This window comes from Odocoileus virginianus, chromosome 19, assembly GCF_023699985.2.
Source record: "Odocoileus virginianus isolate 20LAN1187 ecotype Illinois chromosome 19, Ovbor_1.2, whole genome shotgun sequence".
NCBI classification, from domain to species: Eukaryota; Metazoa; Chordata; class Mammalia; order Artiodactyla; family Cervidae; genus Odocoileus; species Odocoileus virginianus.
The window spans coordinates 44557212-44567874 of NC_069692.1; positions in this window are offsets into that span (position 1 = coordinate 44557212).

Genomic DNA, 10663 nt, shown 5'->3' on the forward strand with positions numbered 1-10663 from the left:
CCAGCCCACCACGGTCCCAGCCCACCACGGCCCCAGCCCACCACGGTCCCAGCCCACCACGGCCCCAGCCCACCACGGCCCCAGCCCATCACAGCCCCAGCCTTCAAGCTGCTCAGCCATCCCTGACTTCTCTGTTCCACGGGCTACATCCAGTCGCTCAGGAAAGCCTGCTGACTCCTTTGAAGATGTTTCCAGAATCTGGTCTCGGCCTGCCCCCTCCTCTGCTGGCCCCCAGAGTGTGGCCACCAGCCCCTTGACAGGATCCCTGCCTCCACGGTTCCCAGAGCTCTGTCCCCCGCACCAGAATGTAAGCTCCACTATGGGTGAGATCTTTGCCTGTGTGGCTACAAGCACATCCCAAGTGTGGAGCGTGATGCCTGACACACAGCGGATGCTCAGCGGTATCTGCTGAATAGGTGAACATATACACAGATTAGACTGTGCATAGCATTCACGCCTTGACTTTACACTTAATGACATTCATTCAACAAATACTCTCAGAAGTCTTGGAAGTTTTTTTAATCAGCACATACATTTTTTTCCCTCCTTTCTTATAGAAGCTTATTATTTCATTGGAATTGCATCATTGGAAAGATGTACCATAATTGACATAACCAGTTCTATTGTTTCTAGTCTTTTGCTTTCACAAATAACACTGTAATGACAATCTGGTCCATATACTATTTTATATTTATAAGAATATCTGTAGGATAAACTCCTAGAAGTGGAATTGCTGGGTCAAACAGTATATGCTTTTTAATTTCAATAGGTATTGCCAAATTGAATCCCATAGAATTGTATAATTTATGTTCCTTCCAGCAACGCATGAGAGTGTTTTTCTCACACTTTTACCAGCACAGTTTTATAATTTCTTCTCTCTTCCAGTCTGATAGGTAGAAAATAAATTTTTAATGTAATTTTAATTTACATTTCTCTTATTTTGATTAGAACATTTTTTCATAAGTTTAAATGATGTTTGACTTTTTCAATTTTCCATTTATATTTTTGATCTATTTTTATATTGGATTGTTGATCCACTCTTTATTGACTCCTAGATATATATAGTAAAGAAATTATCCCTTTGCCTTAATAGGAAATGCAAATATTTTCCTCTTATTTATGGTTTGTGTTTTGACCTTGCTTATGATTTTGACCTAGCACATTTTTAAAATTTTTATTAAGTTTGTCATTTTTATTAATACTTTTTTCTTCTAGGCTTTATGTCAAACCTAAAAGGCTCTCCTCAATCTGAAATAAACATTCTCAAATGGCTCCTTTCAATATTTTTACAGCTTTGATTTTATTTTAAACCTTTGATCCACCTAGAGTGGGCTTCCCTGGTGGCTCAGAAGGCAAAGAACCCAGCTACAATGCCAGAGACACGGGTTTGCTCCCTGGGTGGGGAAGATCTCCTGGAGAAGGGAATGGATGCTCGCTTTGGCAGCGAGAAGGGAATGGCAACCTACTCCAGTATTCTTGCCTGGATAATTCCAAGGACAGGGGAGCCTGGTGGGTTATAGTCCATGGAGTTGCGAAGAGTCAGACATAACTGAACGACTAACATTTTCACTTTTTCACTTCTTCCAACGGGAATATACTCTGCTGAACTGAAAGATAGGATTCAATCATTTCTGCCCTCAAAAGACTACCTTGTTACCTCCAAACAATTAATTAAATTTGGCATCTTTTTTCCCCCCACTGCTTCAAAATGCCATTTTTGTCATATGCTGAATTAATAAGCAATATTAAGGAGATTCAGATGGAATATTCCATAATTTGGGACACCAACCCTAAGTTTCTCCTATACCTTTACACTTTATTCTCAAATCCTATTCTGTGCCATATATTCTCTCTGTTCATGCCCCAGGACTACTGTGTCAGTTCTAATGGCACAGAGTGAAAAGTGAGTGGCCCATGATTGCGTTTATTGTCAGATTTTCCCTTAAAATACCTGCTGCTGAGTTTTCCACCTAAAATTCAGAACCAGCTTGTCTACTACATCTCAAACAATGCCAAGAGCTCAAAAACAACAGAAACAGCAGCAGCCCTGTAGTATTCCGGTGGGTTTCTGTTACATTCAGACTCTCCATGTCCAGTTTTAGCTATTGCCTTTAGTGTACTGAAATCAATGAAAAACAGGCTTCTTCTGTTTTGTCTCTGAGCTAATTCTTGCTGGACTTATGGTTGCAGGGACATGCACAGTTTCATCTTTATGACTGCCTTGCAAAGTTGTTTTGGGCTCTGAGCCCCAACAATCCTGATGTCCCTCTATTTATTTTTTTTCTTGTCAGTTCATGCTATTGTATAATTTAAAGTAGCTTGTTCAAAATCATAATTATAAGGGACTTACCTTAACACACCTTTTATTAACTTCCTTTACACGGAAGTCTTACAGTCCTGAAACAATCTCACAGTCATTCCAATCCAACCTGTAGGTTGTGATTCTGCCCTTTAAACTTGTAAACATACTTTCCATTTGAGCTCTTCTAGATTCAGACACATGGCTGGTTTCCATGCGACCACTCAGGTGAAGCACGTATTTCATCTTGCAGCTGTCTGCTCCTTAACAAAGTGCTTAACATCTTAGTCAATAAACAAACTCCACAGGGCACAGAGATAAGGGAGCTGAATAGGACAAGTCAAATGTCAGCAGGAATCTCATAAGATTAAATTTTTAAAGCTAAAATAAAGTTATATTACATTGACTAAACAGACTTTAATTTTCAAGCAGTAGATAAACGATAATTCACACCCATCTATATCCATAAAAGACTGAAGAAATAAGACTAATAAAATTGGTACATTTTAAAAATTAGAATCAGTGGCTATAGGATCTGCATGAGAGATGATGAGCCATATGTGACTTGTGATCTTATTTTTTTTCCATTTATTTTTATTAGTTGGAGGCTAATTACTTTACAATATTGTAGTGGTTTTTGCCATACATTGACATGAATCAGCCATCGATTTACATGTATTCCCCATCCCGATCCCCCCTCCCGACTTGTGATCTTATTTTTGTAGGGATGAAAAATAATAACTAACTTACCAAATACTACTTGTTTGTCAAGGAGTCTTTTTAGGCATTCAGTGTCCTTATGTTGATGACTAGAAGAGGCAGAGAAAGGCCTGGAGATAAGACCCAAGGAGTGACTTGGTTCACACCCTTCTAAAGTGGCACTCTCCCTGGGCACTTGCCTAAACCATTCAGCAACAGAACCGTGGGGGTTATCCCTGCAATGCTCTCATTACTTGGAGGAGGCTCGCTGGAAAAGTCCCCGGAGTGTATCTGTGAGACCAGAGAGGATGAAGCCAGACCATGGCTCCGGACTCTCTGGAATGGGTGACAGCAGCTGCCGCACTGTCTTCTGTGTCTTCCTGAGGCCTCGCCCAGAGATGCTGGAATTCCCTTGTATTCTGAAGAACCAGAGATGGTATTTGGTTAAGTAAGATTCTGTCAGCCTGGACCAGTGAAGGAAACAACCATCCTCTCTTGGCCAACTGACCACCTCGAGATGAACAAAACCATGTGAGAACTAGGAAAATTTAACTTTGAGATTATAGACTCCACTTTGCTGAAAACAAAATTTAAATCAAGCCATTCCTCAGCCTAGATGGGAGGGGAGTTTGGGGGAGAATGGATACATGTACATATGTGGCTGGTTCCCTTCACTGTCCACCTGAAACTATCACAACATTATGAATCAGGTATCAGTTCAGTTCAGTCGCTCAGTTGTGTCTGACGCTTTGCAACCCCGTGGACTGCAGCACGCCAGGCTTCCCTGTCCATCACCAACTCCTGGAGCTTACTCAAACTCATGTCCATCGAGTCGTGATGCCATCCAACCATCTCACCCTCTGTCGTCCCCTCCTCCTCCTGCCCTCAATCTTTTCCAGAATCAGGGTCTTTTCAAATGAATCAGTTCTTCATATCAGGTGGCCAAAGTATTGGAGTTTCAGCTTTAGCATCAGTACTTCCAATGAATATTCAGGACTGATTTCCTTTAGGATGGGCTGGCTGGATCTCCCTGCAGTCCAAGGGACTCTCAAGAGTCTTCTCCAACACCACGGTTCAAAAGCATCAGTTCTTCAGCGCTCAGCTTTCTTTATGGTCCAACTCTCACATCCATACATGACTACTGGAAAAACCATAGCTTTGACTAGACGGACCTTTGTTGGCAAAGTAATGTCTCTGCTTTTTGATATGCTGTCTAGGTTTGTCTATCTTTTTTCCCAAGGAGTGTCTTTTAATTTCATTTAAAAATCAAGCCATTTTGTCACTATTGTGGACAGGACTTAGCACAAAGCAAGACTACCAATTTGGCCAGAAGGCTACTGATGATAGATATTAACCCCTTGGCAGTACAACATGACACGAGTTAGGGAAGTGAGCTGTGAGCACATTATTGCTACTTCTCCAGCCCTCAACAATGTTATAGCACATGTATTCACTATCCTTGTACCTACTTAGCTGATTTCTCGAAGACTAAGGACCACCATTACTTCTTGTACCAAGAACCTGAGCATCTAACACAGTACCTGATATAGTAGGTTGCTCCCTACCGCATGTTGAATAAACAAAATCAATCACTAATACCCCATACATCTCTATGCTTTCTAAAGACATAGATTCTTTAAAACAGATTGTAGAGCTTCTAGAGGTAAGTAGATTTCTAGTTGAACAACTCTGTGAATGTTCTATTGTGTAATTAAATGATAATCCTTCAAATGGATCAATAATAGAAATAACCTTTCTTGGTAATCCTGAGTTGGGGGATGCAGTGAGAAGATGAAAAATACTTGTGCATAGAGTGATATGTCAAGGACACTGTCTGGCCCTGCAGTTTGCTATGGGTCCTCAGCAGCGTCTAGTGAATTTTAGAGTTCAGCTGTACGAAATAGACACCCAAAGCAGGTGAGATGGAAAGAGTACTCTGAGAAACAGTATCACATATGGTTACAAATAGGGAAAGGCAGACCAGTGAACTTGGATCCCTGCCAATTTTAAGACCTAGCATGCAGTTGCTATGTATTAAAGAAAAATTTGAACTTTGTTCAATTCAATACTAAAGTGTTAGAACTAACTAGAGTAAAACCATTTGCTTTCAATCCTGCTATTTGGAATCAGATGGTGATGAACTGAATGCATTTGCACTTTTCACATGGAGTGACTTGATGCAGAATACCCAACCACAATGTGCTTAAATTTCTTTACCTGGTTATTGCGAGGCAGAAGTTGAATAACACAGGTGAAGCACTCATGCATGGCCTGACTTCTGATAACTGGACAGCAAATACCAATGGTGTCTTCTTTTCTCTTCTGAGTGATTTCAGCCAAGCAGTCAAGCAGAAAGGAGAGCTTATTAGAGGTAGCAGAATGTCAAAAGCTACAGTGGAAATTAAGCTAGGGTATGCAGGCTTTAATAGGTCAAATGGAAATCAAAGTTAGAGAAAGACAATATCAGAGTGACTTCTTGGTCACATAAAAGTCCAGGGATTACTACACAGTCTGATCCCAGTGCTTTGTGACTGTTACAGGCGTGGGGAGCTTCTTCATCTCTCCTAGGGATGCTAGGCACCTGTTTCCCAGCCCACAGGGTTATTGTCTTTAAAAACTAGGTTCTTGTCTTGGTGGAATGACTTCTAGAAAATTAAACTACAGTCATTTCTAAGGGTCTTCATATTAAGTTTCCAGATGGTCTCCAGGAATTAACATAGCTTTCTAAGTATTAGAAACCATGGAAGCTGGACTTCCCAGTGGTCCACTGGCTAAGACTACTGCTCCAATGCAGGGGGTGTGTGTTCGACCTCTGATTTAGGAGCTAAGATCCCACGTGCCACAGGATGCAGCCAATAACTAAATAAATAAACCTTGTTTTAAAAGAGAGAGAATTAAAATAAACATCCACACAGAAACAGACTTACAGACTTTGAGAGTGAGCTTATGGTTGCAAAGGTGTGGCAGGGGGAAGGGGAGGGGAGGAGATAAGGAGTTGGGGATGTGCCGGAGCCTGCCGGCAAACGAACTGGTCGAGAACGCAATTACCAGAGTACCTGAGAAATATAAGACTTAGACAGACTTAGAAAGACTTAGACAGACTTAGAAAGATGGGGTTGAGAGGGACAGAGTCAGCTTGCGTCTGACTCTGCCAACTTTATTGAAGAATACCACACCTATATATATGCTAACAGGAGTTACTAATAGATTAAAGGTTTGCATATGTGCAGAGCTACAGGCACAGATGTTTTCAATTCCTCCAGTTAAGGACAGTAAAGCATCACCTTAGCACCCAACTGAAATCAATAGAACATTAACTGGATAGAAAACAGGCTTCAATCATGACGAGTTTATCAGCAACAGGTGAAAGATCGCTACAGCAATTTCCTTGAGGGAGGTGAGAAAGGCCAACCTGTGCTTTAATAAATCAGGGGTGGCGGGACAGAGAGGGACCTCTTGATCTCTCTCAGAGCCAAGAAGGAGCCTGAGCAGTCAGGCTGGCTCCCCGCAGGGATGGACATGTACACAATGCTATATTTAAAATGGATAACCAGGGCTTCCCTGGGGGCTTAGTAGTAAAGAATCCACTTGTCGATGCAGGGGGCATGAGTTTGATGCCTGATCTGGGAAGGTCCCATGTGCCATGGAGCAACTAAGCCCACGTACTGCATCTATTAAGCCTGTGCTCTAGACCCTGGCCCGGGAGCTGCAGCTGCTGAAACCTGCACCCCTTAGAGCCTGTGCCTGGCAAGAGGGGAATCCGCTGCAATGAGAAGCCTGTGCACTACGGCTGGAGAGTAGCCTGAGCAGCGATAAAGGTCCAGCACACCAAAAATAAATAAAATTATTAAATAAAAGATTAAAAAAAAGGATAACCGGCAAGACCTACTATACAGCGCAGGGGACTGCTCAATGTTATGTGGCAGAGTCTGCGTGGGAGGGGAGTTTGCGGGAGAATGGATGCATGTACATGGATGGCTGAGTCCCTTCGCTGTTCCTAAAATTATCACAACATTGTTAACTGGATATACCCCAGTGCAAAATAAAAAGTTAAAAAAAACCCACAGGAACCACATAGACTCCTACTGGACAGGGAGCATCTAAGACAACAAAGAAAAACGCACTGTTTATGTGCTTTTTAAAGCAACTCTCTAGGGAATCCTTGACGGTCCGGTGGTTAAGGCTCTGAGTTTCCACTGCATGGGGAGAACGGGTTCCATCCTTGGTCGGGGAAGTAGGATCTTACAGCCTTAGTAACTTATGTGGGGCTTGGTATCAAAGGTCTAGAGCGCCTCTCCAGGCCCTGTACTCAGAGTAATTGGTACCGGGGGGGTTACTAACTGTTCTCAAAGTAAGTTATACTAAAAATTGGTTCACTCGGGGAATCTTACTTTTTGAAAATACCCTGATTTCGTTTCAATCAGGTTTTGGCAGAAAACTTGAGTAAGGGTTCCACTGAGATTTCAAAGACATCTATCTCTCACTTTCAATTTTCACTTGACATTGAGATTCTCACCTTTGAGCACCAGGCAGTTGATCCCTCCCCAGAACCGAGATGGGAACCTGCCCTGCTTGACGCTGGTGTGAGGAGGGGGCGCTCCAGGCTTCGCCCCTGCATCAACTCCCCCCTGGGCCCCACGTCAGGAGGGCTCCGCAAGCACATCCGGGGAAGGCTGATCGATCCTTGACTCTCGGCGCATGTCCACTGGGAGAGCAAGTGTTCTGCACAGTAGTTTAGGCTCGCCCGCTACAGTTCCAACACACTTTGAAAGCAGGGCATCCCTCACTCCTCGGTCTTTGCACAGGCACTAAATTAGGCTGATGTGCTGTGGCTGCAGAACACACATGGGTTTGCAGTCAAACAATGCTGTGATTTTTCAGCAATCGATTTTACTTCTTTGAATCTCAGTTCCCTAATTTTCAAATCAGAGGTGACAGGAGGCATCTTACAGGACTGCTGCGAGATTTCCTCTAAGGCAGGTTTAGAAGGAACTCGGCGCAGCAGCTGACACACAGCAGATGCTCCGTCGGCGGTCGTCGCTACATTTTCCGCTCTTTTCTTTCACCCACAGGGATCATCCTTATCAGTGCCACGGAAACAGGAGGCTGCTGAGAGGCACTGGGGCTGGGGCACTCTCGTTTTCAGTTTACTCAGCCTTTTCTGCTCCGTAGGCCGATTATCCATTCACTTTGGACTTTAATTCTCAGGGGTCTATCATCTTGGAGACATTCAAGTTAGAAAGAACTGTGGTGTGAAGCGGTCAAATCAAAGTGAAGGAGTCGGATAAGAATAAGGATGCTGTTTCTCTAACGTGGCCTTGGGACAGGCAGAGCTGAGTGAGGAAAAGGAATGAAGAGGTCCCTCCCACCGCGCATGGTGCTGACTCCAGGCTACAAGGTGGAAGGCAAGTGAGGGTCGGGGGTCAGGTCCATCTGTCCTGACGGGGCCCCCTGAGATCATCCGTACTACATGAGGGCTGATTAGCATTTTGGGGGAGGGGGTGGAGGAGTCCCCTGGTGAGCAGGTCAAGCTGGGATCAGGACAGTAAGAAGATCTCCAACTGTACCCTTCTCAGAAGCATCCAAATGAAAATCCTTAGGAAACATCCCCGGTGGCTCGGTGGTGAAGAATCTGCCCATAATGCAGGAGAAACGTGTTCGATCCCTGGGTCAGGAAGATCTCCTAGAGGAGGAAATGGCAGACTACTCCAGTATCCTTGCCTGGAAAATGCCATGGACAGAGGAGCCTGGCGGGCTACAGTCCACGGGGCTGCAAGGGGTCGGCATGACTGAGCGCAAGCAAACACAAAAGGAAGCTAAGAGCTGGGACTGGGGAGGGAGCTGAGAGCCAAGCGTAAACAGGGAAAACACTGAAGACGAAAAACAGGGATCATGTAATTTATTCCAATCTGGGTGCAACCTGAGAAACTAGATTCCTTTTTCCAAACCAAAAAACAAGTCACCTGCTTTCTGTTTGTTACTCACTGTATCGCTGATGCCGGCAGAGACACCTTCATTGTGGCCACGAAGTGAACCCCTTCAGAAGATGCTTGTCTTCTGCTCCTCCACAGAGTGTGCTTAGCTGAAGATCTGCTGGGTAACTCCAATAATTCCGACACAATCCTGGGTGCAACTTCATCTCCCTTCTAGGAGAGACAAAAGCGATGCGTGACAGGCAAGGACAAACCACGTCCTTCCAGTCCTCATCAGAGATGCCACAAAGACACACACCCAGAGAGTCAACCAGCCTGGCACCACGGCCTTTATCTCTGAGCAAAATCATGATGAAAGGCACGAGCTACAGACCCACTTCCTGGATTTGAAACTGGCTATGACCCTTCCTCACTGTTCGGCACTGAGACGGTGACGACCTGTCCGCACCTGAGTTAATGGTTCCACGTGAACACGAGTGAGCCGCGTGTATACACCTGTCTGGCACACACTAGCAGTCCCCAGTGTCAGCTGCTGCTCTTATCTATTCAAGCCTGAAAAACCCAGGTCCGGGTCTCTTTCACGCAGCCATCTGCCTGTGCCCTGTGATATTCTGAATTCCCACCCTGTCACCAGCTATGTGCCCTGGGGAAAGTTATTGAATCCCTCTGAGCCTCAGTTTCCCTCCTGATAAACTGGGTACAATTACAACTACTTTCAGAAATCATTGTGAGGATTAAATATTAATGTTTGTAAAGTGCTTCTCTGTTGATGGGAATGTAAATTGGTGCAGCCGTTATGGAAACAGTATAGATGTCCCTTAAAAAACTAAAAGTAGAACTACCATAGGATCCAGCAATCTCACTCCCGAGCACACATCCGGAAAAGATGAAAACTCTAATTTGAAAGAACACACGCACACACAGACATGCCCATGCGTCCCAGTGTTCACTGCGACATTATTTACAATAGCCGAGACACAGAAACCATCCAGCTGCCCACCAACAGACAACTGGTTTATATCTACACACTGGAATATTACTCAGCCATAAAAAAGTTGCCATCTGCAGCAGTGTGGATGGACCTAGAGAATAACATACTGAGTGAAGTAACCAGAGATAAATATTATATGCTATCGCTTACACATAAAACCTGAAAATAATACAAACAAAGCTATATACAAAACAGAAGCAGAGTCACACAGAAAACGAACATAGGGTTACCAAAGGGAAAGTGGTGAGAAGGATGATAAATGAGGATATGGGATTAACATACACACATACTACATATAAAGTAAGCAATAAGGATCTACCATCTAGTGCAGGGAACTATATTCAACATCTTATAATAACCGACAATGGAAAATAATCTGAAAAATAATATGTGTGTTGTACATCACTGACCTTTGCTGTGTACCTGAAACTAACCAACATTGCATATCAACCACACTTCAACTTTAGAAAAGTGCTCCACACCTGTAAACATATTAGTATGTAGTAGCTTTCATTTTGTCATTTGTCAAGAGAGGGATAACCTCTGGCCCAGTCTAGTCTATCCCATTGATTGTTGTGAGAAGAATGTATTGCGAGGAGAATGTACTGGAAACAGCAGTGTAAAGTACTATGTAAATGTTCTGGCTTCCAGCCCCTAGGCAATCGATGGTACAGACTGCGATAGTTCTGCAGACTCAGGAAGCTAAATACCAGGAGGCTGTAGTCCATTATGCAGTTGTAA